This window comes from Platichthys flesus, chromosome 13 (genome assembly GCF_949316205.1).
Source record: "Platichthys flesus chromosome 13, fPlaFle2.1, whole genome shotgun sequence".
Classification (NCBI taxonomy): domain Eukaryota; kingdom Metazoa; phylum Chordata; class Actinopteri; order Pleuronectiformes; family Pleuronectidae; genus Platichthys; species Platichthys flesus.
Window position 1 is genome coordinate 2,812,562 of NC_084957.1, and position 14,702 is coordinate 2,827,263.

At 44.4% G+C, this 14,702-nt stretch overlaps 1 protein-coding gene across 1 annotated transcript in view; it reads right to left on the bottom strand.

The window, feature by feature from the left end:
• Positions 1-14,702, bottom strand: part of clasp1a (cytoplasmic linker associated protein 1a) — a 56,107-nt gene that overhangs the window by 36,691 nt on the left and 4,714 nt on the right. The window lies entirely within an intron of this gene.

Below are 14,702 nucleotides of genomic sequence, written 5' to 3' on the forward strand. Positions count from 1 at the left end.
GGTCAATAACAAGCAGGATGGTGGGACCCCAGTATCACAACAAGGGGACAAAGGCATTTTGCTGTGTAATCAATATTCTCTTTTACCTCAGGTGACAGATTGTATTAACACTTAAAGACGCTGAACCTTTCTACTGAGGAGTCCACTGACATCTGCTCATTGTGTGTTCTCTGGCCGGCTCCCACTGGGTGAGCAGGTAGTGAGCGTGGAGGGCAGCTACAGACCTAATCCTCAGGATCAGTCCCTTTGTTCTCCAACTGGAGGGAATTACAGTAATTAGACTAATGACGGGGTCCATGCAGAGAGTGGCTGAGAGCCGCGAGAGGGATCAGGGCTTTTTTAACAATGGTGTAAACACGCAGGGCTCAAATCTACTCTCAGCTCTTCCTGGGTCAGGTCTGTCCGAGCTTTCCGAGTGGGACAACTGGACGTGTCCCCTGGTGTTCTTGTCCTCTCTCTGAATCGGAGACGTTGAGTCACACAGGGGCCACGACAGCAGCTGAACCCTGTGTTAGAGGGCGAGCTCCACACTGTCCAGTTTAGTACAAATAAGCAGAGACAGCTTCCTCTTCTTTGTGGACAGATGGTCAACTTCATTTTGCTGTCACCCACATTTGGATGACGAAAAGGCCACACACAGGGACCCCTACACCCCCCACCCCCATTGCTCTGAACAGCAAATCCAAAAGACGTTTCCTAAATCCCAATTCCTAAATCCTCCTGTACCCGACAGGCTCAGGGCTCATTTCTACCCCCCCTCCTGACTAGAATATGTCTGCTTGAGCACAACTCGATCTGAGCAGATACTGACGTTTCAATTGGACCAATCCAACTTGGGGGAAAACTGGATACGTCTACCATCACCCTAACCATCTGAAATGTGTCACCTCTGTGGCCCAGTTTGTGTTGAAACTGGTTTCAAATATTGGTACATGACAAATACGAGACAGTAAACAAGGTATCATGGAAAAAACATAAAGATAAAGCTCTTTTCAGGGATCATCCATTGCTTGTGGTCTCTTCTTATGCCTACTGAAATCTACCGTCCCACAGCTGAAGCTTTCCATGAGCAGACCTTTTAAAACCTGTGTAGCTTGGGAACTGGCCTCTTCAGTGCAGCTTTACTGTTTTCTACAAACCAGAATATGCTGGAAAGAAAGATGAGTGTGATGGAACCATGTTTTATGAGCGGTTTAAACTATTCAAGTTTGATAAGCTTTGGAGAAAACTGGTGCAAACTCTTTCAAGCATCATGTTAACCAGGTGCTAACAATGTGTTGGAACATTGACTACATATCAAAATGCTGTTTACAAAAATCACGTCTTTAAATAGTTTGTTCTTCCATAGTCAGGATTTTCATTAAGTGGCTATTTGGACAGAAAAAGGCCCGTAAAATAAAATGATGGCAGCAGCAGCGATGGTGGATAAATGCATTAAAATGTTTATCAGAAGTGGAAACACTGCACAGAGCAGTTTACAGAGCTCCCAGACAGTCTGTGGTCAAGTGGACAGCTCCAGAATGTCATCATGACAGCAGTTGTGTTCTTGTGTATTATCTTTCGTTGTGATGATGGTGAACAAACAGTTTATCTACGGCCTGCAGAGCCCCCTTCTGCTGGTGACGTCATGGCAGTGCAGTGAAAAGTCTGTGCAGCAGCAACACAATGGTCTCACTCGTGTGTTTTTGTGTAGTCTGACTCCACATGACAACTCTGATAGTTCCTTGTGGAGCAGGTTTCTCCCTCGTTTCTTGCCTCACTACCGAGCCTGTCATCTCATTACCAGTGGAGACACCAGACAGACACACACACACACACACACACGCACACACACACACTTTATACAGAGACTACACAAGATGTACAAAGAGAAAGTCAAGCTCATACAGGAAAACATTGCTATCAACTATTCCCTCTAAGTCAAGACAACACCGGGGTATGTTGTCCTTCTTCTAAGGGGAGTGGAGCTACACACAGACACACACACACTTCACTCTCAATCCCAAATTATGCGAGAACGCAAACAGCCCAATCTGTTTACAAATGTAAACTCAAATGGATAAATAAATATGCTGAGCAAGACTCTAAAATGAGTCTGTGACACACAAACCCCAAAGCTGCAGTTTATTACAAAGTGCCATGTAATTATGCAGCAAACCTCCATCCCGCCCCCCCGTTGCATAACACAAACAGACATTTACATAAAACCAGGGCTTTGTCTGGACCCAGTTTATTGTCAAGTGCAACTCAAACTTCACTTAAAGCTGTTCTGAAGCTCCCAAGACAATAGTTCCCTTTGCAGTTTGTTTGTTGTTGCACCGATGAAACAGGAACAAATAATTCTGCATCCAAACTCACAGGTGCTGACGTTTGCAGTTATGATTTTAGTAATCAGTTTATCTCTCCTCCAACCTGCACAGCGACAGAGGACGTGCACTTTTTCCAGGTGAATGTTTGTTGATAAAATGATTTCCAAGCCGCTGAACACGATGAGACGTGTTTGTGGATATTGGCCATGAAGCTAAAAATGCAGGTATCGTTTCATGTACATGCAGCTTAAGCTAGAATGATCAATAGAACGCATAACTAAAAACAAATTCATAGATTTCCACACCAGAAATAATCCAGAAATGTTAGGGAAAGTGAAAAATATCCTGGATCCACACCAGGATGTCATTGGTTCTCGTTCATGTCTCCATTCACCACCAGGTTAGGTGCAAATCAGATCAGTACTGTTTGTGTAATCCAGCCGACAAATCAACAACCGGACACAACAAACTGCTGGTGAAAGCATAATGTCATTGATGGAGGTAATTCAAGAGCCTGGGAGCCAATAATATCCCTGCCTTGCTAAACAGATTGACACGCTGAGAGATAAAGCACAAACAGTGGAAAGGACTCATGAATCCAATAAATAGCCCTGTTGTGACCTCCTGGAAAGAACTGAACTATCATTACTGGAATCGGTTTTGCCGGTGCTTTGTCAATTTTAACGTCGGTGCACAGTAAACAGAGGAAAAGTGAAAAAGGTCAGTCGTGGTTTCAAGTGTCACCGAGCAGAGAATACTGATTATTCTACGATTATGAAACCAAGCTACACTGGGGACTTCATTTTCCTATAGCTTTTCATATAATGCCTCCAAATTAGATGTTTATACCGGAGAATTTTTTAAACTACAAAGTAAATTGTGTAAAAATGTAAAAAACTTCTTTCATTGATGAACCCTTGAAGCTTCCCAGTGTCAGCACGGCCTTATACAGACTGGGCTGGGCACATCCAAACAATTTCTAACATGCACTGGATCCCCCAACAGCAATGGGATGAGTAACTGCAATGTTATGCCACGACTGGGAGACAGCAGCAAGAGTGTTATCATATTGCTGAGGTGCCATTAGCCAGCAGTGACCACACAGTGACTCAGCTTCATCCAGCAGAGCTCAGGCAGACCCCCGGCTCGCTGGAATGTACAGCAAACCCTCATTATGGAAAAGACCCGACAGCAGGAACACACAGTTCACACAGACTGCTGCAGGGATGCATATAGCACAAAGTGAGAGACACACACACACACACACCGAACACACAAGCACAATCAGTCTTTTACAGTTCACTTCCTCCAGAGACGACGCTGCTGTTAAAGCAGTAAAACAAGAATATCATCCTCCAGACATTCTGCAACCGATACTTATTCATCTCTCCCTCTCTCTCTCCCTCTCTCCTTCCTTCTATTCACATTCAAATACATTTCATTTTTAAATTCTTAAGCTTCGCCATCATGAATGTTAGGACATCACTGAATAGCTATATTATAATGGGGAGTTTCAGGTTACATTTGATAACCTCTGGTCCGGCCTGCATGTCAGGTTCAAAATATTTCAAGCACTTCTTCCGGCTGTGTTTGGCTGGTTGCTGGATTTGAGAAAGTTACCCAATACAATTCTGTCGCAACTGTCACTTCTCCTCAAAGCTTTTTCTCCTGATAACCATGATTTCTAAAAGGCTGTCTGATAGGTGTGTGTCTATTCAGTGTATCCACAGCACTGGATAACTCATCATTCCAGGGAATCAAAAAAGAAAGAGCTGCACGTGGGTTTTGTTTTGTTGCCACCGCCTTCTATGATAGACAAGCGTCTCTCCTTTGCTTTTCATTTCCATTTGTTTGACATTATTTATTCACCATGACCAAAAGCCAGAGAATGCTTGACCTTCCTTTTTGTGTTTGCTCGGTTTGACAGCCATCGAGCAAGAAGTTGTGCGGTTGAGTTGGTTATTAAGACAAGCTTAAGACATGTACGGTGATAGAAAGCACAGCAGCATTCAGCGTCTGGCCAATCTGCTCCCACATAAGGGCTCTTCTGTCTTTGTGCTGATCATTTCTGTCGCACAGGTTGGGACACACAGAGCAACACCACAAGCAACATGATTGGTTGCCTGAACAGGACCTACAGCGATGATACAGAGATTTTCAAATAGAAGAACTTGCTGTGGTCACACAAAAAAGGGGGAGTGGTCTGAGAGAGAGAAAGAGCACTGGCTTTGTCAACACTCAGCAAAGAACAAAACAATATCTGTGAAGACTCGCTTCTCCAGGTCATGTTTATCCAAGCTGGGCTGAATCAATGGCAATTGGACTTGCAACCCTGCACCTTGCATTGAAGGCCAGTTGACCTGATCACATGCACAGCTGCACAGTGCAGTGGCTTGGGGGGGTTTATTAGTGCTCCTGAATGTTGTAATGATAGCTGTTAGAGTCCCCTGAGGCCAAGTGTAAGAAACAATACAGTCAAAGAGTCGACGGACGGCATCATATCAGTTTGCTGTCCTCGAAGGACTGTTAATAAAAGACAGGGAGCACTCATGTCCCAATTTTATTTGGACAGGTGAGAATTTAAGTAATTTCCATCATATAACCAGTCTGCGTCAAACGTTTCAAGTCCCATAAAAGTATTTCTTTAAGTTTTACAATCTTGCATGATATTTGGAATAACTCAGGAGAAATAGCTCAGTTTCTTCCCAAATGGTCTCAGAGACAAGCAGACCGACTCACTAGAAGAACCAAATATAGACACATATTTGCACGGCAGTTGGTGCTGCACTGGCAACCTCTGTGTAGCAAAAATCTGTTCCTGCAAACGAGTGCTTGCTGAGAAACACAGAAGTACCAAGAAAGTTACCTTAGGGGAGGATTCAAATCTCCAACAGGCAGACAACACACAATATCCAATCAGGTGCAGATATTCAAACACAAAGAAACACGACTACATGGATGTCACAGTAAATGAGGACTTGACACTCCACATACATCAGGGGAGGAAAACTCTGAATGTAAACAATAAGGCCGTGCTCTGACGAATGTTCCAGACTCCAGCTGAGTCCTGGAGGTAGAGATGTGGTCGACCACGGGAGAGGCAGTGACGTGAGCTGAGGTGCTCATGAGTCCTATTCGCCACAGGCAGGGAACTATAAACAGCACCAGCAACCCAGCAGCGAATGACCACCCTCCGAGAAGAGAAAAAAGTGATAAACACAAGATGCTGTGTCCTATCGGTGGAACAATTTGACAGGTCAGCAGTTGAAAAGTTCTTTTGGAAAATGTTGTATTAAGCCTGCTGTGCCCTTTGGTGTGTTTTCAAGAGCTCAGTACAAACTAACAAGTCGTTTCAGCTCAAGATGTTTTTCCCAGATACAGATGTGTCTGCTGCGTGTGTGTGTGTGTGTGTGTGTGTGTGTGTGTGTGTGTGTGTGTGTGTGTGTGTGTGTGTGTGTGTGTGTGTGTGTGTGTGTGTGTGTGTGTGTGTGTGTGTGTGTGTGTGTGTGTGTGTGTGTGTGTGTGTGTGTGTGTGTGTGTGTGTGTGTGTATCGGAAAGAGTGAGAGAGCAAGAGAGAGAGAGAAAGAAGTCAGGAGGGGCTGAGTGAATCAATTAGCTGAGAGAAACTCGACCATGAAGACAGATTTTATCATTTTTAAGTTCAGTATCAACCAACATGTGGTGGTCTGTGTTGATATTGTGGTGGAGGCCTCAAACAAACAGTGTTAAAATGTGATTGATGGAGGAGCTGTAGCTGTTCAGAGGAAGTAAGCCTAGTGGACGATCCTCAATATGAAGCCCAGGACACAGGGAAAGAGAATGTGGCCACATGCATCCCAGATATCTTGAGAAGTATTAAGCTGTGGTTGTGCTTGATTGATTGCAGGTTGTGTGTGACAACTGTGACGCCTTTCTCTTTTATCCTTGCACTTGAGACTGTGTGCAGACTCCTCAGGTGTCGCGGCTGTGAAAAAACACAACACCTCCGGAAATAGGCAAAGAGGATTGAAACACAAACAGAACAGCTGTGGCAGCGGCTTGTTGCTGTTTGTTTGGACTGAGGAGCAGAATCTGAGGGTGACACACATGCACTGTACCTCCATGACCCCTGCTACACAGGATAGAGGAGGACGTCACTGGACAACTGTCTAAATAAAGGTGGCATCAAACAACCGGGGCAACCAGAGCGAAGTGGACATGGAGGCAGAGAGAGACGGCTGACTCAGGAGGTCATGGGGACGCTGCCCAAAGCACAACAACAACAGATGAGGGCAGTTGTTCTGTTGTGGCTGGTAGAGGCCGGAGAGGACCAGTCTTTCACTGGCACGAATAGAAGCCAAGAACCATTTCTAATAAACCAGCAGGGGTCCAACAGCATCCACATGAATATGACTTATTAGAAGAAAGTATTGTGGAAGTGCTGGAGTCACGTGGTCAGTTTTGAGTGGACAACCTGAGGCACAGCTTGGAGAACAGACACTACCTGTGAGGAGGACATTCATGTTTTGACGGCCTGCAATTCAGAAACTGCGACAACCAGTGTACAACGAAAGAGACTCAAGTTATCCCTCACGTGTGTCTCTGAGGTTTCCTCCCGTTCATAGGGTTATTTCTGGTAGTTTGTCCTTCCTCCTGTTGAGGGTTAAGGACAGAGGATGTGCACTACACAAATAAAGCCTGATTGATTGACTTGTGAGAAGGTTGCTGATATGGGGACAATGTGACACACTATTTGTGCCGAGTGTTGCTTGTCAGTGTGATGATAATATCCTCCTCTCACAGCCTCAGCAGTTCGTCAGCACAGGCTAAATGATCAAGACAGCATTCATCTCTACATGTGTTGTTACAGCCCGACAGCATTTTCCCTTCAGCCCAGTGAGTTAGGAATAAGAACACCGCAGAAGGACACACTAGAAGCCTTTTCCACATCATATTAACTGGATTTCTCTCTTATTATACTAATCAATATGGAATTTAGCAATCTGTGGGACTGCTAGCTACCATGAGAGCTAAGCTACTTAAAGTGTGACAGGGCATTTCAATGCTATAATGAACTCACTGCCCTCTGTGATGCTGTATACAGTCCTCCCACAAGTTATGCATAAAAGCTAATATATAAGTGAAATCTTAAAACAATTATCAGCAATGTTCTGTGCTGCCATGCAAGATAAAATAAAGAGTCTTGCATGTTGACATTTTTTGTATGCTGCAGTCTTGGCCAGGCTTCCCTTGGAAAAGAGGTCATTGGATCTCAACGGGACCGACCTGGTTAAATAAAGACAAATAAAAATAAATAAATGAAACACTGGTCTTTCATCTGCCGCGTGGCACATTTCAAAGGGATGATGCTGTATTGTATGGTCCACTGTGTTGGCCCTGACACAGCACACTTCCCCGGCACTCACGTCAGACCATGACGGAGCACATTAGCAGTACAATCCACTCCATAGCTTCCTTCCTGCTGATTCAGCAGAACAAATGGCCAAGCTGATAACATGATGCTGGTGTTTGTGCTCCACTCGGCTGACGTGGAGGCGAGATGATCAAAAGAAAACTGACTGGATGAGAAACTCCTCAGAATGTGACTCCACAGAGTTTAATCTCTGGATTATACCAATTCTTATGGGGGTGGTTGTCTTATATAAGAGCCAAGTGGTTCCCAGGCTGGGATCAATCCAGCTCAATCCAGATCAATGGAACTTTTAATAGATATAAAATCTGAAACACATATAAATCCTCCTGGTTGCTTGAGCCTGTATGTGTTGTTAAGACTGACAATTGAACCCCATTATTTCAAAAGCAATACATTCCTTTCGACTTAATAACTTGGATGATAATTCTGCTTTTAAGTGAGCATCGATGAATTAGAAAACAGCTGCTGATGTGACAGAACTGTGATAACCTCAGGATTTATAATTTGGCATCTGATAAAGATCTCAAATGCAAGGATCCTATAACCAGATAGCTTGCATGTACCATAATTCATTGCCTCACTGACCAGTCTGTGACCTGCCTTCATCAGAATAGACATATTTGCCAGGAGCAGATGACAGAGGACTAGTGACTACTGAAAGTCAAGCCAGCTGCTCGGGGAGGGGACAAGCGAGAGTCACTTTCCACCGGGGCAGGACTGACTGGATGCTGCACCACTCGTGATGTCATCCAGTTGCTTAAGGAGAGGCTGCGGTTATCTGCCATAGAGCAGCGTGTCTGGTTACAACAGCAGAGGAGAGGAAGCTGCAGTGACAACATCAAAGTCTCGGGGCTCACTGACAGGTTGCTGAAACACAGCAGGCATGGAATGAGAGGGAGGCCTGGTGGGGCAACTGGGATGAAGCAATAACCACAAAGCTAGCACCATTAAGAGCAATGCTAAGTAGCCATCGAAGGAATCTCTTATAGGCTTATATTCAAGTCCAACAGGTTTCATTTTAAGATATTTGTTGTCTGTCTGTCTGTCTGTCTAACTCCCTGTAAGGGGATTAACAATGTAGACAGAATGACATTGCAGTCAGACGGTGGAAGAGCTGAGGGGTGAGAGAGTTCCAATGAGAACCAAGTGATGGAGAGAGGGAGCATGTGTATTTTCAGTCTGTCTGGATATGTCCACCTAACAAATTGCAGGAGTTATAAGATAAAACGCCTTTGCACACAGAGAGGTGCGTTAACGTTTCAATATTTCTGCAAAGTAGAGGTCATCTGATAAGAAGGGAAATGCACAATCAGGGCCAGTGTTCTGACTGGAATAAAACACAAACTCTCTCTCTCTCTGCTCAGCTGATTAACCCCTGCAGGTTTTCTTTGAGTCTGGCACATAGCGACACACAAAAACACACATAAACAACACAGTTCTATTAACCTCACGTTAGACATTCATCGGCCTGGGACTCTACCATCATGAATATGAGCATTAAACTGTGGTTTCTTCTCACTTCAGGACATTTTTCAGGGAAGGAAAGTCCTGCCTGTGATTATCCACATCCTTCTGCTTATACCCATAATCTTGCTGTTTGGCTCAGAAACAGAAACAAACTAACGTCTGTGTCATTTGTGTACTTTCAAACAATCATTCACTTCATGTGGATTTGATTGCTTTAATTCTGAATGATATGAGAACAGACCTAAGTCTCATAGTGTCCTGGATATTTTATTATTATAATTTGGAGTTTTGTCAGCAGGACAAATTAGTTCCACGTTATAATTAGTCAGTCACTCTGATTTCACGGAGCTATATCCAGGCCCAATGTGCATTAACTTTTATAATCACTTCTTTGATGTAGTGAGTTTAATTCACTCAACTTTGTATTACACAATATTACTTTGACAAAGCATAACTTTCCTCTGTCTGCTGAGTTTGCTGCTCTTCCAAAATCAGCTTTAATTCCAAATGAATTAACTCTCTCTTTTTTATAGTTTATTTTAAAGGATCAAAACAAGTGACTCTTCTCTTCTGATTTTAACACCAGATTAAAACAGAAAGGTTTAGTCTGAAGATATACAAAAACTTCTCATATACGTATAAATATTTGTATACGTGTACAGCAGCTCCCGATGTCATCTCCTCATACACTGCTTCCTGTTCTGCCCCAGTGAAGCAGTGATCACAGTTACTGGCCCCTGCCTCATCTCTCATGGTGCTGTGATGAAAGGGGCCAACTGGCAGCGACAGACGAACCACCCTCCACAGTCTCAGTGGTCTGTGTCCTCTCTCCATCTGCCAGACAGCCAAGCTCATTAACTACCAACCCACTGCTGCTGAATTCAATTTACCTCCAGAGGATTTAAGGAGACCGGCATCTCGCTCAGCCTCACCCAAGATGTGGACTTACTGACAAATTAGAAAATGACATGCGAACAGATGACATGCATCAAACGACAGGCAGAGACCTGATCAAATGTGCACTGAGTCATTCAGGGAAACACATGAGTGAGGAAAAAGGGAAAAAGCCTCGAGTTGAGCAGATTAAATAAGAGCAGATTACAGGGTCAGTGCTGCAAAGTGTCCCATCACTAGACAGAGTTTATCTGACAGCGATGGGAGGTCACCAGAACCAGGGGATTAACTGTTGCTGTTTGGTGACAATGCAGTTTGCAGTGGTGTTACACACAAATGACTCCTCTTCTACAGAATGCTGTCACTTAATACACTAAAAGAGATTTGAGCTAATGAGGTTTGAACTATTTGGGGGAATTCTGCTCAGAGAATTGAGACATAGCCGCGTCCTTCAAATTTTGTGCAGCAAAATTCTAGTACTTGTAATGTAATGATGATTTAGTTTGTTGTGTTTTAATGAACACAACTTTCAATGAGGCTCATTACCAACCCTTTTAATATTTGTCCTGTTAGGCTACAGCAGAGTGTTGTGTGTTCAAGCTTTTTGTCTAAGCTCTGGACAAATCTCTGCGCCGCTCTGCAAGGGTTCACAAAGTCAACAAGGTTTAGGATTAACATTTAACCTGGGGCCTGGCCAAGGATCCAAAGTTCCCCTTCAGGCTGCAGGATCCACGGGGGGGGGGGGGGGGACCACGAGCTTTATCTTGTGTACAAGCATGGTCGATGCAAATGAGCTGACGCTGTAACTGATAATGTGTGATAAGTGTCGCATATAAGATATTATCCAACTCTGCCAAACCATCAGTGGAGCCCAGTTTACAGTGAATCACAGTAGGTGGGTTTTGTATACACAAGTGTCAGTATGTTTGTGTGTAGTACACACAACCTCGGCTGCTCAAGGTTGATTAGCACAAAGATAACTTGGGTCAAAGGTCACAGAGGCGGCTATATTGTTTTGCCAGCAGAGTCCCCTTCGGTTCCAACTAGTCTCTGGTCGGTGCGTGCAGAAGATCATAAATCATCATAAAATCATTCCAGCGTTTGTGTTGTTGGCCACATGAAGAGTGTGACCTGTGAAGTGCAGCAAGAAAATCACATGCGTTGTTGCTGGAAAATCTAATTTCCAGGACCTTTTCCAGAAAGCACGTCTGAAAACAGCTTTATAGCCACATTTCTCCTGCGGCTCACAAATGCAAGCACTTTAAATGTTGCCACAGGGAAATGGCTCTCTTGCCCTAACAGGCCACATTATTTGCTGAACAATATCATGTGGAGACATTCGATTCCACTGCAGGGCAACAGAAACAGCCTTTTAGGAACACGGCTTCAAAGCGGTGTCACTCAGCTGCCTCGTAGTCGGGGCTCGTTACATCTTCTCGTCTGTCCCGTCCTCCATGACGTCAGCTGGTCAGTCCTCCCACACACACACACACACACACACACACACACACACACACACACACACACACACACACACACACACACACACACACACACACACACACACACACACACACACACACACACACACACACACACACACACACACACACACACACACACACACACACACACACACACACACACACACACACACACACACACACCATCCACATCCTGACACAAACAAAGGGCTACGACTTGTCTCTCTTTGCTTTGCTGATGTTTGCCACCACAAGCCACTTACTGCAGTGTGCCACAGTGGTTTAGTTTCAAAAGCCAGAGAGTGGGTCACATGTCCGGCTGCAGCCAATGGCAGCATCCAAAACACATCACATCGAATCATCACATCTTAGGATAAACTGTTGTTTCTACCAAAAGAGGAAAAACTATTGTTTTCAGTTATATTGTTTGTCAGAGAAAAGCAGGAAGTGCTCATCTGATGGGCTGGAATCAAGACAATTAGTATTGTTTCAGCGTTATGGTTTGAAAAATGAATGAAACAATTATTCTATCATACAATAGTAATAAAATATCTTTAAATAGACCAATTAATCGGTTTATTGCCAAAACCAGTTCAGGTCTGATCACATGAAACTCAGTGCTACAATTAAAAAACAGTAAATGGATCCTGATGAAGACGTCCTTGTTGTGAGTCCCACACTTTTAATATTAGTATTTCTAAAAACTTGTGGTCATATGGGTTATTGAGTGTACACTGAATACTACATCAGTACTGACACTGTAAATGCCTCCCCTGTGGTGAGCTGAGGCCACTCGGCACAGACATGGCTGAACAACATCAGAGGTGGCACCGGGTTGTCTGAGCCATCACGTCAATGCTCCGGTGCTGCCAGCCTGAATCGATTCAGATAGTAAACCAGCTCCCTGGCTCGGCTCTGCACAGGGAGAGGTAGAGAGGGAGACGCTGGGGGGGGGGGGGGGGGGTGAAGTGATGGATGGGCTGGGCTCCTGGAAACATGGAGGCGGGAACAAAGAGGGACGAGATGTAAATTTGTTTGTTTAGGGCTCATTCGTGGCCCGGCAGCATTGTGAGTTAAACCTGGCACTAAATCTGTCAACACTGATTCCTACTGCACAGGAATGTCTGAGGGGACATGTCCATCACATAAACAGCCCGTTTCCAGACATGACCTCTGGAGGATGTCCGGAGAGCTGGGTCCAGACTCTCTCCAGAGGTTGTCTTTCACACATGAACAACGCACCAGGAGATTCTCAAATAAAAAGGGTGATTGACTCCTTTACCAAATCAGCTTATAATGTTTCAGAGGCGGAGCCGAGAAAACACTGCGCCTGCTGCAGAGTAATTTAACCAGGAAGTGAAAGACGATTGAATCCATTCCCATTGCAGACGAAAGCCAGATGTAAGTGGGTGTTAGTGGTTTTTTTGACCAGTGGAAAAGGTGGTTTAATAGATGCTCCCTTTTTAGTTTAACAGGCCTAATTCCTTTATTTGCATGACTAGCATTCCAGGCTGTGTGATGGGAATACTTTGTTGAATCTACCATCTCTGCACGGTGAGTTTAAGTGTAAGTTAGAGTCGTGCTTCCTGTGTAAGGCTCAGATAACAGCATCAAAACAGGATGAAATGTAACTGATACAAACAAAGACACATGTGACCCAGGGGTGTGTTAATTGGATCGCACAAGGGCTCATGGGAAACCGCACCAGTGTGAATCCTGAGGTGGGTGTGGCCTCTGTATGGCATGGCACCCAGGTCAGGCAGGACTGTGCATACAGGATGAGCAGGAACACAAAAACACAACTTTCTGTTGAGACTGAAACTGTGTGCGAGTCCCTCAGAGAGAGTTCAGTTTGTTTTTGGTAAACACACCGCACCTCGATCGCTGTCGCGTCCTCAGCAGCCCCACGCCTCCGTAATGAGCCGATCATTAGACACATGAGTTGATTGAGCAGCTGAAACCGCACGCTGGGGTGGTGGCTGCTAGCGTGACACACCCCTAGATGGACAGGACTCACAGAAGGAGATCACTGATAGAAAAAACGACAACTGTCACATCCACCGGGCACATGACTCATTCCATCTGAAATTGTATGAAGATGAATCATTAAACTGCTCCATTTAGAAAACAATCAAAATAGCCCTGCGGTGCAATGATCCACAGGTTCTGCTCCTTTCAAGACACCACTGGTCCTAACACAAGACAACTGGGATCCATCTTCAATCAATATGGGTATTATTGAAGAATCCAAGACATTAAGAAGTGGTTATCGTTGGACAATTCTGTTTTCAAGTCCCGATAGACATCAATAATTAAAGTTGTGCCCGTGCTCCCACTGCACATGAACCGGAGGAATCAGCTGATCAGTCTTGGTTGAGTTTCACCTCTGATCCAAGAGGCTGCTTCAGTTCTAACTGGACTCCTGCTGGGAGTTCCAGGTTCTTAACTTGTAGGGTCATTAGGAGTTAAGCACCTGGCAGCTAGAACTGAAGAATCCTCCTGGATGAGAGTGAAACGTTAGTATCGGTTGCTTTGCGAGTGAAACCTGCTCTCGCTAACTTCTCTCCGATTACAAACCCTGGCTTTAATTACCTGTTCGAATTCAGTTTGGAATCCTGCCATTCAAAGGATAACATTTGACAGTGTCATCTTTGATATTAGATTACACCATGAGAGCGTGAGATTTCCTTAGACTACGGGAAAACACAGAGATTTGTACTGTACTGTTTAAGTAATTATTTGAACTGAAACTTTCAGAAGCGTTAAGACAACGTGCAAACTGCCCCTCTCTCTCCTCTCTCTAGTTGTGACTCTTCTTGTAGTAACCATGGAAGGCCCGTCTGTTATGTTCAGACAAACAGCTGAGAGACACTGTGCTAATGTCACCGTGCACAATTTCATTTCGTTCCGGAGAAATGCTAAAATCTGCTTTGCAAACTGAGAAGTATTGTTTACTTAAGATGCATAACCCGTTCCAGTTCTGGATATAAGAGCACAGTGAAGGATTGTGTTCTTCAGCTACACAAAGGCAGCTCGACACTCTTATGTTTGTTATCTCAACACAAGAAGTGTGTGGCAAAGGAAAACACACACTGTTGTACTGGACGCACACTGAAGCGAAGGTGAGGAGAGGT